The sequence below is a fragment of the Henckelia pumila genome, chromosome 3, assembly GCF_033568475.1.
Source record: "Henckelia pumila isolate YLH828 chromosome 3, ASM3356847v2, whole genome shotgun sequence".
NCBI classification, from domain to species: Eukaryota; Viridiplantae; Streptophyta; class Magnoliopsida; order Lamiales; family Gesneriaceae; genus Henckelia; species Henckelia pumila.
Genome location: NC_133122.1, coordinates 113452232 through 113472520, shown reverse-complemented (window position 1 = coordinate 113472520; position 20289 = coordinate 113452232). Strand labels below are relative to the sequence as shown.

Here is a 20289-nt window from a genome sequence, read left to right as displayed (position 1 = left end):
ACAGATGTTTGTGGTCCATTTAGAGTAGGGACTCAACATGGCCACACCTACTTCATTACCTTTACTGATGATTATTCAAGGTATGGTATTTATATTTAATGAAATATAAGTCTGAAGCATTTGAAAAGTTCAAAGAATTCAAGGCTGAAGTAGAAAACAAGCTAGGTAAAAGTATTAAAGCACTTCGATCGGATCGAGGTGGAGAATACTTGAGTACCGAGTTTTTGGACTATCTGAAAGAGAATGGGATTCTCTCTCAGTGGACTCCTCCTATGACACCACAGCTTAATGGTGTATCGGAGCGTCGTAATCGAACTTTGTTGGACATGGTTCGATCTATGATGAGCTTCACTGAGCTTCCACCTTCGTTTTGGGGCTATGCGCTTGAAACGGCGGTATTGTTGTTGAACAACGTCCACACTAAAGCAGTGGACAAAACACCATACGAGTTATGGAATGGCAAAGCTCCTAAGTATTCGTACTTGAGGATTTGGGGATGTCCTGCTTACGTGAAGCGGACAGTGGGAGATAAGTTGGATAGTCGATCCAGCTTATGTTATTTTGTAGGGTATCCGAAGAATTCAATCGGATATTATTTCTATTATCCTGCTGAAACAAAGGTGTTTGTTTCTAGGAATGCCACCTTCTTGGAGAAGGAATTCTTATTGGATAAGAAAGGCGAGATGATGGAACTCGAAGAAGTTCGAGAAGAACCCGAAATACAAAATAACGATCCTACACCTCAGGAACCATTGCTGGACACGCCTGCACCTAGAAGATCCGAAAGGACTTCTAGACCTCCAGTTCGATATGGTCTTCTTCTTGAAGGGGATCAAGATGAACCCGACATTGGATGTGATCCAAGAAACTTCAAGGAAGCAATTTCTGATGCGGATTCGAATTTATGGCTTGAAGCTATGCAGTCAGAATTGGATTCGATGCATACAAACCAAGTTTGGTCTTTAGTAGATCCTCCCGATGGAATTGTTCCGATAGGGTGTAAATGGATCTACAAAAGAAAGCTTGGGCCTGATGGTAAGGTATTGACCTACAAGGCGCGATTGGTGGCTAAAGGTTATACTCAAAGGCAAGGAGTTGACTATGACGAAACCTTTTCACCAGTTGCAATGTTCAAGTCCATAAGAATCCTAATTGCCATAAGCTGCATGGTATGACTATGAGATATGGCAAATGGATGTGAAACTGCTTTTCTTAATGGAGACATTAAGGAGGAAATCTATATGAAGCAGCCTGAGGGGTACACATCCATGGGAAGCGAGCATAAGGTATGCAAGCTTCAGAGATCAATTTATGGTCTAAAACAAGCATCAAGAAGTTGGAACCAGAAATTTGATGAAACAATAAAAGATTTTGGTTTCATCAAGAACCCGGAGGAACCTTGCGTGTACAAGAAAGTAGTTAAGGATGCGGTGACATTCTTAGTACTTTATGTTGATGACATCCTACTCATTGGGAATGATGTAGGGATGTTGCAGTCAACAAAGATATGGTTATCAGGTAGATTTTCGATGAAGGATTTGGGAGAGGCATCCTACATTCTTGGGATACAGATCTATAGAGATAGGTCTAAGAGAATGATAGGACTCACTCAATCAACCTACATCGATACCATATTGAAACGGTTTTCAATGGATGGGTCCAAAAGAGGACATCTACCCATGTGTCATGGAGTTTCTCTATCCAAGTCTATGTGTCCCAAGACTGATGAAGAGATAGAGAATATGACACATGTACCATATGCGTCAGCTATAGGTAGTATCATGTATGGGATGATATCTACCAGACCGATGTAGCATTTGCTCTGAGTGTCACGAGCAGATATCAGTCTAATCCTGGTCAAATGCATTGGAAAGCCGTGAAGGACATTCTTAAGTACTTGCGAAGGACTAAGAATATGTTCATGGTTTATGGAGGACGAGAACTCAAATTGGAAGGCTATACCGACTCTAGCTTCCAAAGTGATGTGGATGACTCGAAGTCAACCTCTGGATTTGTGTTCATGCTCAATGGCGGTGCTGTCTCTTGGAAGAGTTCCAAGCAGGACACCACAGCGGATTCCACCACTGAGGCTGAATACATTGCAGCATCAGCTGCTGCTAAAGAGGCCGTTTGGATGAGGAAGTTCGTCCAAGAGTTGGGCGTCATTCCTGAATTTGTTGGTCCAGTCCCGGTGTACTGTGACAACACGGGTGCCGTTGCTCAAGCAAAGGAACCAAGGTCTCATCAAAGATCCAAACACGTACTGAGGAAATACCACATAATCCGGGAGATTGTGGAAAGAGGAGACATCATTGTCGAACGAGTGGCCTCTGCAGACAATATCGCTGATCCGCTTACTAAGCCTTTGCCAGGACCATTGTTTGACAAACATCGCGAAGCAATGGGTCTACGTAGTATGACTAGTTGGCTATAGGGCAAGTGGGAGATTGTAAGAGTGGGTGCCCAGTGAGCCAACTGTGTGGCTATGGGCTTTGATGACTCTTTGTATAAACAATCTTTTGTTTAATATTATTTACACTTTTATGGCAATGACTTTATATTACTTCATATTGTTATATTGTGATATACTATTGTTGTTTTGATAAAGACCTTGAATATACTATAGTGTATGTAAGATGTGGTAGAACATGGAGATGTCTATCATGAAATACATCTTATAGTCACTGTATATTCTAAAAACCGTTCCTAGTCGATTGAGCCGTCCGATAATAAGGATAAGGATCGCTCGAGTTTGAGACTAGCATTTGCGATGCGGAGTACCACGTTTCATTGGTAGGGAACATGGAGATGTTCGAAGCATGCAAATGGATATTCATAGGATGAATAATCGAACTACCCTATCCGGACTTTCCAAGTGGTTATCACTTATCGAGTGGATTAAGTCCGCGGTTTTGGTTGTACACCATTAGTCCTTACGACTTGAAACATCATGGAGACTCTATATGCTAGTGCTGTGCTTTGACTCGTTTACCGACTCTATGGGGGTCATCAGGTGTCGAGATTGGGTACAGTTACGACACATATAGGAGTCAATGCATTGTTGTCAAGGATTCACCACATACTTGCGAGTGTGGATATCCTATGCGATCTGAGGAGATATTAGTGTGACAAATCTCTGGCCAGAGTACTTGATGTGATTTAAGAAATGGTTTCTTAGTAGCACATGCGATGTCACTAATTTGATCTTCAAGATGTATTGCATAGTTATCGAATCTTGAGCGACTCTCGATATACCAATGGTTGTTGATTCGATCGGATATATGGATGAAGGGACCGTACTGTACGCTAACCAAAATCTACTGGTTCTTGTAGGCACTATCAGTGATACCTAGGGAATCATGGGGCGATGTTGCTAGGCGCTTTACCTTGATTCGTTGGGCAAGTCGGAAAGTGTTGTTCCGAGTCACAAGGAGTTGTGAGCCCACGGCTAGCTGTATCCCTGAACCATTGAGGGTCACACAGTGTAATGGAGTTTTAATCCCCGTTGAGATAGTTAAATTTAAAGAGTTAAATTTAATGAACTAAGGAGTTGGACTTCTTAATTAAGAGTAAGGGAGTAGGATTTCCTAAAATGACATAGGGATGGACATTTTTGGAAACCACTGAATTCGGATTCAGGAAAATTTATTTTGACTTTAAAATGTGCAGAAATGGTTTCTGTGCACATTGGTGAAATCAGTTCATCAATCGGAGTCACGATGAATTTTATATTAATTTCTGAACGAGCGGGCTTTGCTTGTCGGGCCCCAGCTTATGACTAATGGGCCCTAAGGTGTTAGTGGCCTGCATTATAAATAAGTTATTTCAGTACAGAAATTACATACAACAGGTCATAATTTTTGAGACAGAGAAAATTTTCGAATCCTATCTCTCTCTCTCTGTTCGGCCGACCCCTCCCCCTCTGCCCGAGATTTTTCGGTCTGTGATTTTGAATTGCAGTCTGGAATAGCGAATCAGATTCGTTTATTCTCTTCGCAGAAAACTTCTGATAGATTTTCTAGTGCAATCTATCAGAGGGATTAAACCTCTGTTCGTGGACCTGATTGAAGGAGTTCATCGGTTCCAGGGAGAGACAACAAGAGCAGATCAAATCTGTTGGTGTCCAGTAATCTCGTTGCGAGATTGAAGGTAAAATTTAATTAATAGTTATTTGAATTTTACACACACAATAATTTAATCGTTGAATGGTTGATACCCACACCATGGAATTGTTCCATGATAAAATTTTTAAACTTCCGCTGCACCGGGTATCAATCGTGATTGATCAGAGAGCCGCGTATTTTCCAACAACATGTGCTTCCAATTTACATTTCTTCAGTCTTTATTGTCTGCTGGGCCCACCATCTTCAAATCTTGATCTCCCACTAAATCTAATGCATTTACAATAAATAACAATGACAAGTAGGGGATACATTTTTAGGGGTGGGAACGGGCTATAAACCAAGCCCACTTTTATTACATATGACATTCATATCGGGCCATAAACCAGGCCCATTAATAAAACCAACAACAATAAAAACAAAATGTAAATTCCTAACATACACCTACAAAATTGGTCATGGCAATCGATCATCCTTATCCAATAACATTTAATTCAAAATTAATTTATTGGATAACATGCAGTGGCAATTCAAATTTAAACAAGATAAAATCATATTTTATATATAAAATCTCATTTCACATATAAAATCATATTTTATCTCTATATCAAATAAAATCATATTTTATCTATAAAATCCAATTTTACAAATAAAATCATATTTTACTCAATATATCATAAGATCATATCTTATCATCAATTGTACCAAAATAATTGATTTCAAAATTCAATTTACGGATAAAACATTAAAATTTTCCAAAATTCAAATTTATCCAAAATCAATTTTAAAATTTACGGACTCGAACAATTCGATCCGAAATCTCGTGAACCAATCAAAAACAATTTTTGACCGGACCAAAAATAAAATTTTAACATATTAAAATTAATTTTTAATAAAAATATAATTTTTCCCGCGGGCCGCCCGGGACACTCCCGGGCCGGCCCGCACCCGGGGCGCGGGCCGGGGCAGCCCAGCTGCCCCCTTAGGGCAGCAACAATTGCTGCCCTGGCGGCGCCTAGCGCCGCCCCTGGGCGGCGCTGTGCGCCGCCCTGGGCAGCGCCCAGCGCTGCGCTGGGCAGCGCACAGCGCTGCCCTGGGCGGCGCCGTGCGCCCCCTTTGGGCGGCGCCGTGCGCCGCCCGGGGCAGCAACAATTGCTGCCCCACCGGGCAGCGATCCAATCGCTGCCCGGGTTTTGCCCCGGAAAAAATTTTTTTTTTTTTTTTATTTAAAAATATTTATTTTGTTTTCCAAAAACCGAGATTCAAAAATTTTGTACAATCGATTAATTTAATCGTTTGATCTGAGCAACCTGGCTCTGATACCACTGTTGGAAAATACTGGCGGTCAGATCAATCACGATTGATACCCGGTGCAGCGGAAGTTTAAAATTTTATCATGGAACAACTCCATGGTGTGGGTATCAACCATTCAACGATTAAATTATTGTGTGTGTAAAATTCAAATAAAAATTAATTAAATTTTACCTTCAATCTCGAATCGAGATCAATGGACACCACACAGATTTCTCTGCGCTTCTTGTATCTCCCAGGAACTGATGAACTCCTTCAATCAGGTCCACGAATGGGGTTTAAATCCCTCTGATAGATTGCACTAGAAAATCTATCAGAAGTTTTTCTGCGAAGAGATTAAACGAATCTGATTCGTTATTCCTGACTGCGATTCAAAATCACAGACCGAAATTTCTCGGGCAGAGAACAGGGAGGGGACGGCCGAAAACTTTTGAGAGAGAGGAGGGTTTCGATTTTCTGTCTCAAAAATTATGAGCTGTTATGTCTAATTTCTGTACTGCAATAACTTATTTATAATGCAGGCCACTAACACCTTAGGGCCCATTAGTCATAAGTTGAGGCCCGACAAGCAAAGCCCGCTCGTTCAGAAATTAATATAAAATTCATCGTGACTCCGATTGATAAACCGATTTTACCAATGTGCACAGAAACCATTTCTGCACATTTTAAAGTCAAAATAAATTTTCCTGAATCCGAATTCAGTGGTTTCCTAAAATGTCCATCCCTATGTCATTTTAGAAATCCTACTCCCTTACTCTTATTTAAGAAGTCCAACTCCTTAGTTCATTAAATTTAACTCTTTAAATTTAACTATCTCAACGGGGATTAAAACTCCATTACACTGTGTGACCCTCAATGGTTCAGGGATACAGCTAGCCGTGGGCTCACAACTCCTTGTGACTCGGAACAACACTTTCCGACTTGCCCAACGAATCAAGGTAAAGCGCCTAGCAACATCGCCCCATGATTCCCTAGGTATCACTGATAGTGCCTACAAGAACCAGTAGATTTTGGTTAGCGTACAGTACGGTCCCTTCATCCATATATCCCGATCGAATCAACAACCATTGGTATATCGAGAGTCGCTCAAGATTCGATAACTATGCAATACATCTTGAAGATCAAATTAGTGACATCGCATGTGCTACTAAGAAACCATTTCTTAAATCACATCAAGTACTCTGGCCAGAGATTTATCACACTAATATCTCCTCAGATCGCATAGGATATCCACACTCGCAAGTATGTGGTGAATCCTTGACAACAATGCATTGACTCCTATATGTGTCGTAACTGTACCCAATCTCGACACCTGATGACCCCCATAGAGTCGGTAAACGAGTCAAAGCACAGCACTAGCATATAGAGTCTCCATGATGTTTCAAGTCGTAAGGACTAATGGTGTACAACCAAAACCATGGACTTTATCCACTCGATAAGTGATAACCACTTGGAAAGTCCGGATAGGGTAGTTCGATTATTCATCCTATGAATATCCATTTGCATGCTTCGAATATCTCCATGTTCCCTACCAATGAAACGTGGTACTCCGCATCGCAAATGCTAGTCTCAAACTCGAGCGATCCTTATCCTTATTATCGGACGGCTCAATCGACTAGGAACGGTTTTTAGAATATACAGTGACTATAAGATGTATTTCATGATAGACATCTCCATGTTCTACCACATCTTACATACACTATAGTATATTCAAGGTCTTTATCAAAACAACAATAGTATATCACAATATAACAATATGAAGTAATATAAAGTCATTGCCATAAAAGTGTAAATAATATTAAACAAAAGATTGTTTATACAAAGAGTCATCAAAGCCCATAGCCACACAGTTGGCTCACTGGGCACCCACTCTTACAGTTTCCATCTTCTTCTACGTTGCCAATTACAAAAACTACGGTCAAGAAGATCCGTTGCGGCGGATCTTACCGAAAAAAGAAAATCAAAATACTTTTTGGCTTTATTTTCAATTAAGTTTCATGTTTAGTTCGACATGCCAAAATAGTCCCTTTTGAGTTTTCTATTTTCGGTCAGATCTGCCGCAACGGATCCCCTTCAAATAAATTGAATCCAATTAAAATTAAAATCTAAAATAAAGAAGCGAATTGAGACTCAAAATCCTTCCATTTGATCAACTCCAGGAAAAGAAAAATCCACACATTTGAAACCCTCAACCATAATCTGCTCCCACCTTGAATTCGTGGCCGGAGATTCTCGACCATAGTTTTTGTAATTGGCAACGTAGAAGCAGCTGCAAACTCGGTGACACAGCAGGTAAAATCCAACCTAAATTCTGAAAAATTGCGGTAGATAGTTTCGTGAAAGATGTGTAACGTTCACAAGTTTCTACATGTCTGAAAAGTTGCTTTACAAAAAGTTCTCGAATTCTCCTCTGTTTGTAATCTGCGTTTTCAATTTCACAAATTGAGTAGCGAAACCTAATCAGTTATTGTGGAATTACAGATAAGAACATTATGTTGCTAGTTCTATTCGAGCAGGCTCAAAAGATTCACCAAATTGCCTCTATTCCTCAATCGAAGGAAATGTTCATAATTTATAACAGCGACACAAAAAAACTGGAACTGAATAGCGAGGAAGACAAGGAAAACCGAAGCAATTATCAAATAATTTTATTTGTGTAAATTCTACTTTATGACATGATAGAAATTTCAACAATATCTTCAACCTTAGCCACAGGGTGTGAGCTTCTTATTGCCTGCACCACAAGGATTGTCATCTTTCCAGTCCTCCCACGCCATTGCCTTCTCTTTTGCCGCATCATCATCATCTTCCTCATCATCCTCGCCTAGCTTTGACTGACGATTGTCCTTATACCATGACGAGTTCGCTTCTTCCATGAGCTTTGCATTCTTCTCTTGCCATTTGTTCATAATATTCATCTCCTTTCCATGTAATAGGAGTTGCAGGTTTAGTATATCGAGCCCTTGCCACAACATCCCAATACCAGGCTTCAGCTTTGTGGGTGCGCTCTTAAGAGTAGATTGTGAATAGTCATCGTCCTCGTCCTACAAAAGGCGTTGTATCAATTCTTACAGATTGAAATATTGCGAAAGTTGAGCATGGTATATGAAATAAACACAAAATAGAGGATTCAGGTCCCATGCGGAAAACAATGAAATATAGGAATCAAAACAACCATGAACTTGACAACAGAAGGGGGGAAAAGACCTATATTCCTATATAATACTCACATTTAAGAGAATAAGAAGGCATGCAAAAGAAATGGTGCCAGCCCATGGCATATAATTTCAAAAAGAACGTATTCCTAAAATGTTTCTTAAACAAATAGAAAGAAAAAAATATATTACCGACTAATACCTTGGACTGTTTCTCCTTTACAGCTAAGAGCATTTTTTCCACTTTCTTAAGCATCTCAAACAAATCAAACGACTATTAATACTGTATACATAAGAGTAAGTAACAAGGAAACAAAATAAAGAAGCTAAAAACACAAAGGACAATATCCAAATATCAGGAACATCCAGACCAACCTTACATAGTTCCTAGGAGATGGTGGTCATCCATGCCTACAAGCATAAAACCGAACAATTATTATTATGATTCATGCAATGGTGTGGAAAAGAAAAGGATGGACAAACCAAAATAATGGTTATGAATTGAGCTATCATTGAAGGGATGGTTTCTAGAATCAGAGCATGGATTTCAATAGTTTTGAAAACATTCACGGGAAAATGTGTTTTAACAAACATATTAACTTGTTTCCGCTTCAAAATAGATCAAAAAAATCAAGGATCCGCAAAAAAAAGACAATTGTGTGGGTGAATTGTCCTCATAACACTAACACAGATGAAAAAGAAATGATCGACAAAAAATAAGCCTTCAGGCCAACAAGAAAGTGCTGGTGTTACAAGAAGGTGAATTCTCAATCCAAAAATGTCTGTTCAAGTTATTAAGACTATAAAATGGTGAATTATTCCTCTTTATCACCATTCAGAGCATCCACATAAATTGGCCACATGTATTCTAATTACAAGAAGTCAGAAGCAGTGAAATATGCTTCAAAAAATTGTTAAGAAGCAGTGAAATATGCTTTAGAGATGAGCGTTTCACATTTAGGAAGAGCCAGGAGATAGTGTAACTCAAGCTTCAAACCTATTCATAACAACATTACATTAATTAAAATGAATTCTCAATACACAACTTACTTCCCTTTCCTCTTCTCCATCATCATTCTCCAAATCTTCTTCCCCCCGTTTTTATGGGAGTAGATAATGCAGCTGATTTAGTTAAGAACCTACGACGTTCCTTTCGCTCCTTTATTTCAAGAAATTTTGACTCAGATGCTTTTATGTGTTTGAATCGAGCAATCTGAAGTAATTCCCAAGCATTAAATGCGACGGAGTACAATCACTTGTTCAAGAAATCTAGTCGCAGTAACGAGGCAGACAAAGAAATTATGAAGTTCAGTGAAAGATGTCTGAGAGAGGATGCCAACCTTCTTAGCTCTTTGATCAGCAGAGGAATTACTCCTTGATTGCATAGATGATTCCAGTTCATCTTCTGCCACTAGCTCAATATCTTCTCAAAAGGAAATAAATTCCTGGACATATGACCAAATGAAATTTGACTTTTTACAAAAATATCAATAACGTCCGTAAGCACATGTCCTTATCATGTGACCAAAATCTAAAACCAATACCTTTAACTTGGTTAGTGAAGCTTTAAGAATCTGAATCCGATCTTCCTGTGAATTTTTTTATGTTAACTCGCCGAGATAATATGAAACTTGTATCAAAGACCGTGAGTTAAATACTTTTAAATGATAGCTTTCAGAGGCATCCAATACATCAGATTATCACAGAAATGAAAATAAGTTGGCATTTTTTTTCAATCACATTTGCAAGAAAGTGAGTTTAAAGATCAAAACAAAAAAAAAACCGTACATTCAACCATTTTGACTAATTTGTCTATCATGACACTCCAAAAAAAATATTCAACACCTAGAAGAAGATATTTGAGGTTGGCAGTACTGATATCATCCTTCGTCTCATTAGACGAAAATAACCCCAACTTTCCAATTATATCCTCACATTTACTCAAGAGCTCGCAACCGTTTTTCAAAGTTTCCTGATAATTATTATAAAAGAAAACAACACATATTCGTGAGATTGTAATCAAATGAATAGATAGAAGAATATAAAACATATCTATACACATTCTTTATTAACCTGTTCGATTGAGGAATCGGAGGCAATTTGGTGAATCTTTGAGCCTGCTCGAATAGAACTGGCAACGTAACGTCCTCCATCTGTAATTCCACAATAGCTTATTAGGTTTTGCTACTGAAGTTGTGAAATTGAAAATGCAGATTAAAATTAGAGGAGAATTCGAGAACTTTGTGTAACGCAACTTTTCAGACATGTAGAATGTAAGGCCCGAAAAAATTAAATTATTAATTATGGGATTTGAGAATTAAATTCCATATTATGGGCTAATATTGATTTGAAAAGTTATGGAAATGATAGATTTAATTTCCGAGCCGAAAATATTTAATTTGAGAATTTACGGATTTTGAGATTTAAATTCCGAGAATTCTTAAATGAAAAGAATAAATATTCGATTTGAATATTTATGGAATTTAAGATTAAATTCCATATTTAGGGAATTAAAGAAGATTAATTTTGAAAATACAACCCGATCAGAGACTGATTTGAAAATATCGAAGTTTGAAGGGCTAAAATGCAAAAGGCCGGGATTTTTTATTTAATCCGAATTTATTTAATTTTAATCCGAGTATATTTAATTTGAGAATATTTAGAGTTTCAATTTTAATTCTAATATTCTTAAATTATTTTGGATTGAAATTTAATTAAAACGAAGGCCGAGGACTGAATTGCAATTAATGAAGACTTGAGGGACTAAATTGCAAATATGCAATACATATACAATTTTAACTTAATTATTCAGAATGATACGTGTATTTACTTCAGAATTCAGAAATGAAGAACAGGGGAGCCGAAGTCTTCCTTTTCTTTTGAATTATTGATTTTCAAAACGCCGTAACTTTTGATCCGATCGTCCGATTTCGATTCCGAAAGATGTTCTGGAATCCTTGCGATGAGAACTTCTATTTTATGTAAGTATTTTATTATCTCAGCATGTTTTGAAGATTGAAATATGGAAGAGATCAGATTATGAATTTATGTTTGTGTTCTTGAGTTGTATGTCATTCGATATCGAAGCCGGATTGAAAATGAATTAAGGAATGAACTTGTTATGATGTCCAGCTTGTATTTGATATACTTAGCTGCTGTTATGAGGATTAGAATGATGTATTAATGATTTGGAATGGACATATGAATTGGATTGAAGTTAAATAAGTTAGATTCGAATTCGATATTTTGTCGGTTACCGATTTTTAATCACTACGCCGTCGATTTGTGTTTTTGGATCGTTTTGATAGCCTATGACTGAGTTAAGACATTGTTTGAAATGTTATCGATGATATAGCATTTTTATTTCTCAGTTTTGGATGAGTTTCATAGGCTAACGACTCACGACTCCGAGTTGTACCGAATAAGCAGAAGTGAGGTTTGAAATGAATTTGATTGAAGATTGATATGAATGTTGATGATTGAACATTGTTGATGATTTTGACTTGATTCTGAAATGATTGAATAGAATGAAGATTGATATGAATGTTTTGATGCTATGTTTCAGATTTGAAGCGTTCAAAACAGAAGAAATACGAAGGTATAATGACGACATCACGAGTCAGGGACTTTGAAACTCAAGAACGACTATTCTTGAGTTATCCCGCCAAAATCACATACGTATTTATTGTTTTGATTTGATTTTGATGTTTTCGATCTATCCCAGGTAGTGGATCTTTGATTTGAGTCGATATGATTATGATACGAGACTATATTGAATTGATTCTATGCCAAGGTTGCAGTTAACCTTATTTTCTAGCCCAGAATGGCTACGTTAGATGAATATTCATGTCAAGATCAGATACGAATCTTGATGGCAATGAAGTTGAATGAATCAATTCTCGATCGATTGAAAGAAGCGTTATTTACTCTATTTGTTGAGTCGAGTTAAATAGAGTCAATATGATTTATTTAACGCTTTTGATATGTTTCTTATACTGAGATGATTTCTCACCGGAGTTTATCCGGCTTTTGCTTTGTTTTGTATGTGTGCATTGCAACAGATGGGGAAGGAGCTAGTCTGAGAGGATGTTGATAGCTCGGGAGCGAGATTTAGCAAGTGTGGACTCGGGTTTTAAGTTGAAAAACTTGACATGAAACTTATGTTTTAGAAGCTCACTTTTGAGACTTGGTGTAGCTTGTAGTTTCATGCCTTTTGAGCTATTTATTTGATGTAATAAATGCATGATTTGATGTTAGGAACTTGATATATGAATGTATGCATGTTCTTAGATTTTATAACATGTTTTAGACTTGAATTTGATAGCTTGGAATGAATGGAAAGGATCAAGAATGGCTGCTGAAAAACAAGGTGAAATTCTGCCCAGGAAGCGCCCGAGCTGCAGTTTTTAGCAGCCCGAGCGCGAGCCTTCTATTTTGGAAAAGATCAGGGGTGCCCGGGCGGTAGTTTATAACCGCCCGTTCCCACCCCTTTTTGAAAAAAAAAAAAATTTCTTCATCCTTATTCTTTCCTTATTAGATTAATAATGCTTATTCATTAATTGCCCTTAAGATTTGAGATTAGCAACCCGAGGCCCCCACAACAGGTGGTATCAGAGCATAAGTTTCTCGGACTGAGGTAGAAGTTGAGCGGGGTAGATTGAGTCACATGCATTTATAGTATTGCATGATTATGCATTACGCAATTTGATGATTTGATGATGTGATGATTCGCATGTGAGCGTGATCTATCTTTGAAATTCAACTGCCTGATTTTTTTATTTGTAAATTTTTGAATTTCTTACTGATTTTGTCATAAGATTTTTCTCGGGTGAGGTAAGCACCCAGAATCGAAGAGAACATTGTTCTTTGGGTGACGTAAGCACCCCAGACTGTCAGAATAGTATGGCCAGACGAAACAGATTGGTATGGTCAGATTGAACAGAACAATATTGCTCAGCTGAAAGAAGTATCTCTGATTGAACAGAACAGAATATCAGTGAATGAATAGATGTTAGTGTAGATAGAAGTTGGCCTGAAGAACTTGATCAGTTGTTCACTTACCTGAAAGATACAGATGAATATCGTATCAGATTGATTGTCTACCAACTTCAAAACCTAACAACCAGCTGATAGATTTTGACGAAGAAATGTTGAGAAAACATAAGTATATTGATTTGTTGGTAAGTGCTTAGAACAGAATTTTATTTACGATTCTTTGCCAAAACAAATAGAAATGATCAGAAAGCAAAATATACCCATTAGAAGTCGAATATTTTGAATAGTGAAGACTGCCTTATTTGATTTTCAAGTTTACTACAACTCTTTGAATTGTTGATGTTGATAATGAAGAAACTCAACATTGAATTGTTAGTTATGGCTTGAATTCGAAAATTATGTCTGAATAAATGTTGACGACTGAAACATTTTATGAAGGACATAGATAAGGCTAAGAGAATTGAAGTTTAATGACGAGTTAGGAGAATGCAATTGTAGGCATGCAAGAGTATGTGAGATACACACAACTTTATCTACAATTTTTATTCCAATATAGATATGAAGTGAATGATATGAAAGTAGTTCTTTAACTCCAGCGGACCGAGATAGATTTATCTGAGTCTGAATGCAGAGTATGATAGAATTAGTACACTCATTTTGAAGGGAGATATCTTAACAATCAGTGTAAAGACATTTCAAGCTGATGTGATAGAATATGTTAGAAGCAAATCCGATTCAGAGAAAAGATTCGAATGAAGAACAAATTCCAGGAGTATACAGAGGATCAGAATGAAATTGCACCTGAGAATGAAATTGCAGGTAACATATTTATTTTGTTTTTACCTGTTTATTATTGGTGCAATAGATACATGATAGCTGAAAGCTTATTATATGATCACCTCTGTATCAAAAAAGAGAAGTTGTGAATTGAACTGAAGAATGGAACTACTGAATTTATGAAATGAGACTGAACATGATTTTGTTCATATTGAAATATCTATTTATGTTGCATGATAGATGATGATGCAATAATCGAATACAGATTAGCAAAAGAATTGATGATAAGAAGCGATAAAATTAGATCAGCAAGAACATAATGTGCATATGATCAATATGATGATATGAAAGAGAATCTTGAATTAAGATTCTGTGATTTCGGTTTGATATATGATGTTTGATTACAGAAATATTCCAAAATCAGTATCTTCGATGCACTAGATATGTTCAAGATCTAAATCAGCATTGATAGATACGCCGATGAATAGAGATGAAATATATATTCCAGTAAGATTTTGACTTTAGTTTAAGTTGTGAACTGGAATTTTATAACGAATTGGTGAATTGATGAATTTATGAATTACCGACGTGATGAGATTATGAATTGAATATTGATCTTGAGGTTTAGAAGATAGATGATGATATGAAAATCAGTTACAGATGAGTCTTTTCTTTGATTACGCTGAATCGAATACATCAATTGGACATATAATTCTTGAAATGTTTGATTTCGAGTGGCTCTCCTTGTTTTGTTCATAGAGCCTGAGTGATTCACTCATTCTGAGTTGTGCGATGCAAGTGAGTTGTTTTCACTTTGCAGAGTTTGTTATCCCGAAGATTTGATTTTTGGATGACCTTGATTGAAAGATTTTCTCAATCTTGATTTATTTCTTTTGATTTTGAGAATTATTGATCCTTTGATGATATTTCAGCGTATTTTAAGATTCTTGGCTCGTAACTGATAGAAGAATTTGAATATGATCCATGATTTTTGAGTTAGATGATATGAATTGTCGGTATTTGGAGATAGAAATGAGAAATGAAATAGGCATATGATGAATTGATTCCAGATTTCTGTGTATTCTGGTTTGAATATTCAAACGAATATATCACCAATCAGAATGATTTTAGATTGGAAGTAAGCCAGAACTGTTCAGAATATGAAAGAAACACATAAAGTAAACTTAAGTGATGAGAATTCAGTAAAGAATGCCAGATTGAGATATGAATTGAAGCCTCAGATCAGAATGAATGAATTCTATTATGATTGATTATCTGATTGTGCTTGATATTTCCGAAAAAAAATATCAGATTTTGAAGAAAATGCACAACAATGAATTTAAGATTCTTTCAATAATTGTTTTATCAGAAGATAAATCAAATAGATGTAACATAATTAGTACGTTTTCGAAGTTAAATGTATAGAGAGTTTCTGAAGAGGTTGAAAATCATTGACTAGATTAGTTCAGTGATAGTTTAGAAACTCCAAAAATTGAAATGAGATTATGATTTGAAAGAATATTTTGCGAAACTACCATGATGAAACAGTATAGATGAGGTAAACAGGTGGTAGTTATGAACAAATTTATTGAAATTACTGTATACGATGATCTGTCTGTATGATCAAATCACTGAATTGTGATTAGATTCGTTGCAATAAGAACAGTAAGCCACGAAATAATGTTTCAGATTGAAACATTGGGTTTACTATTAAATTGTAATACAGATGATCCGAAGACTTTGAGTAATTTTTGAGGTAAAGGTACATTTTATTATCCTTGAATTGGAAGAATAGACAGAGAAGATGAATCGAATTTCGAGAATAAACTTCACTTGATATGGTACCGATTATCAAAAGCTCTGAATACTTTGAAATCTGTGAATACAACATAGTATTCTATGATTAATGAATAATCCGAATAGACTAATTAGATTTTTTCAGTATACACTGTATGAGATGTGAATAACAATTATCTATTTAGATCTGTGAAGAAGATAGAGATATGATGAAAGTATAGGAATGATTAAAATCTATTGTCAGGATTAAAACTTTAGATTTATTCTACAGAATGTGGAATTGATTGATTGATTGTTGTTCTGAGAGTTGGTTATATGTGATTACATTATACCATTCTTCGATTGATGGATTATCTGATTTGATTTTCCAGATATTGAGAATATTCTCAGAACTTTAATACCTAATTCGGTATTACTTGACTTGATGTGTTGCCACTTGATGATTATAATTCCTGTAACAACTATTGAGCCGATTTTGAGATAATGCTATAAGGATATGATGAAAGAAAATCCGTTTTCTTTGTGTTGAAATGATAATACTGAAGTATATGACATCAAATCAGACATGATTTGTCGATATCAGATCAGATTTGATTTAAGACACACAAAGATGATGAATATGAATCTGTACGAAGTGAGAACAGAGAAGAAGAAACATAATTAGTAATTGAATGATAGATATAACTTTGAAGCTGAAACTGATTAGTTAAGCGGAAAAGTTATTCTTGAAATATCCTTTAATTCAGAATTGAGAAAGAGCAGAGGTTAATTTAAAGATTCAGAATATGAAGTTGAATACTGATCTTGAAGCGATGAATAGAATGACAGTATAGACTTGATATACCTTCTATGCAGAGCATAGAATGATATAGAAAAAGAAACAAGTCGTCACTGAAACTTAATTTCACTGAATGAGATGTCGAACAGAATTGATGATTTTATTGAATGAATTATTCTTTCCAATTTGATATGAAGGATCAGATTGTTCCATGTATCTAGTATACGGAAGTGTCAGTTAGATACTTCCCATGTACTTTAATCAGATGAGTTAGATATTGAAAAGATTCAGAGTTAAGTCGATTATTCGACAAATCCTTGATTTGGGAAAAAGGCATCTCTGAAAGATTTCTTTTCAATTATTTAAAGTACAACTGAATAGATATCGAATACAAGAGACTAGAAGCAGATTTGAAGAAAGAATCTAATAAGAGATGAAGAGATGAGATACAAAGTTCAGAGCTATATGATTGAAGTGATAACTTTAGATAATTATTCAGTCTATTAGATTGAATAGTTCGATTGAATGTGATTTCGAGGACGAAATCATTTCTTAGAGGGGAGGAATTGTAAGGCCCGAAAATATTAAATTATTAATTATGGGATTTGAGAATTAAATTCTATATTATGGGCTAATATTGATTTGAAAAGTTATGGAAATGATAGATTTAATTTCCGAGCCGAAAATATTTAATTTGAGAATTTACGGATTTTGAGATATAAATTCCGAGAATTCTTAAATGAAAAGAATAAATATTCTATTTGAATATTTATGGAATTTAAGATTAAATTCCATATTTCGAGAATTAAAGAAGATTAATTTTGAAGATACAACCCGATCAGAGACTGATTTGAAAATATCGAAGTTTGAAGGGCTAAAATGCAAAAGGCCGGGATTATTTAATTAATCTAAATTTATTTAATTTTAATCCGAGTATATTTAATTTGAAAATATTTAGAGTTTCTATTCTAATATTCTTAAATTATTTTGGATTGAAATTGAATTAAAACGAAGGCCGAGGACTGAATTGCAATTAATGAAGACTTGAGGGACTAAATTGCAAATATGCAATACATATACAATTTTAACTTAATTATTCAGCATGATACGTGTATTTACTTCAGAATTCAGAAGTAAAGAACAGGGGAGCCAAAGTCTTCCTTTTATTTTGAATTATTGATTTTCAAAACGCCGTAACTTTTGATCCGATCGTCCGATTTCGATTCCGAAAGATGTTCTGGAATCCTTGCGATGAGAAATTCAACTTGATGTAGGTATTTTATTATCTAGGCATGTTTTGAAGATCGAAATATGGCAGAGATCAGATTATGAATTTATGTTTGTGTTCTTGAGTTGTATGCCGTTCGATATCGAAGCCGGATTGAAAATGAATTAAGGAGTGAACTTGTTATGATGTACATCTTGTATTTGATATACTTAGATGCTGTTATGAGGATTAGAATGATGTATTAATGATTTGGAATGGACGTATGAATTGGATTGAAGTTAAATAAGTTAGATTCGAATTCGATATTTTGTCGGTTACCGATTTTTAATCTCTACGCCGTCGATTTGTGTTTTTGGACCATTTTGATAGTCTATGACTGAGTTAAAACATTGTTTGAAATGTTATCGATGATATAGCATTTTTATTTCTCAGTTTTGGATGTGTTTCGAAGGCTAACAACTCACGACTCCGAGTTGTACCGAATAAGAAGAAGTGAGGTTTGAAATGAATTTGATTGAAGATGTGTTGATGATTTTGACTCGATTCTGAAATGATTGAATAGAATGAAGATTGATATGAATGTTTTGATGCTATGTTTTAGATTTGAAGCGTTCAAAACAGAAGAAATACGAAGGTATAATGACGACATCACGAGTCAGGGACTTTGAAACTCAAGAACGACTATTCTTGAGTTATCCCGCCAAAATCACATAAGTATTTATTGTTTTGATTTGATTTTGATGTTGTCAATCCATCCCAGGTAGTGGATCTTTGATTTGAGTCGATATGATTATGATACGAGACTATATTGAATTGATTCTATGCCAAGGTTGCGGTTAACCTTATTTTCTAGCCCAGAATAGCTACGTTAGATGAATATTCATGTCAAGATCGGATACGAATTTTGATGGCAATGAAGTTGAATGAATCAATTCTCGATCGATCGAAAGAAGCGTTATTTACTCTATTTGTTGAGTCGAGTTAAATAGAGTCGATATGATTTATTTAACGCTTTTGATATGTTGCTTATACTGAGATGATTTCTCACCGGAGTTTATCCGGCTGTTGCTTTGTTTTGTATGTGTGCATTGCAACAGATGGGGCAGGATCTAGTCTAAGAGGACGTTGATAGCTCGGGAGCAAGATTTAGCAAGTGTGGACTCGGGTTTTAAGTTGAAAAACTTGACATGAAACTTATGTTTTAGAAGTTCACTTTTGAGACTTGGTGTAGCTTATAGTTTCATGCCTTTTGAGCTATTTATTTGATGTAATAAATGCTTGATTTGATGTTAGGAACTTGATATATGAATGTATGCATGTTCTTAGATTTTATAATATGTTTTAGACTTGAATTAGATAGCTTGGAATGGATGGAAAGGATCAAGAATGGCTGCTGAAAAACAGGGTGAAATTCTGTCCAGGAAGCGCCCGAGTTGCAGTTTTTAGCAGCCCGAGCCCGAGCCTTCTGTTTTGGAAAAGATCAGGGGCTCCCGGGCGGTAGTTTATAACGGCCCGTGCCCACCCCTTTTTGAAAAAAAAATAATAATAATTTCTTGATCCTTATTCTTTCCTTATTAGATTAATAATGCTTATTCATTAATTGCCCTTAAGATTTGAGATTATCAACCCGAGGCCCCCACATAGAAACTTATGAACGTCACACATCTTTCACAAAACTATCTACCGCGATTTTTCAGAATTTAGGTTTGATTTTACTTGCTGTGTCACCGAGTTTCCAGCTGCTTCTACGTCGCCAATTACAAAAACTATGGTCGAGAATCTCCGGCCACGAATTCGAGGTGGGAGCAGATTATGGTCGAGGGTTTCAAATGCGTGGAGTTTTCTTTTCATGGATTTTTTTCAAATGGAAGGATTTTGAGTTTCAATTCTCTTCTTTATTTTAGATTTTAATTTTAATTGGATTCCATCTATTTGGAGGGGATCCATTGCGGCGGATCTTACCGAAAAAAAAAGTAAAAAGGGACTGTTTTGGCATGTCGAACTAAAAGTGGGACTTAATTGGAAATAAAGCCAAAAATATAGGAACGTTTTGTTAATATTTTATTACTCAAAATACTTTTTTTTCGAGATTGCTAAAAAATCGGATTTTTTATATTTAATTTTAAA

The 20289-nt window shown here is 35.9% G+C and overlaps 2 pseudogenes; both read right to left on the bottom strand.

Annotated features, from left to right (window-relative positions):
- Positions 1 to 20009, bottom strand: part of LOC140889321 (PP2A regulatory subunit TAP46-like) — a 38702-nt pseudogene extending 18693 nt beyond the window's left edge.
- LOC140892591 (PP2A regulatory subunit TAP46-like) lies at positions 7997 to 10740 on the bottom strand (annotated as a pseudogene).
- Positions 20010 to 20289: the final 280 nt, after the last annotated feature.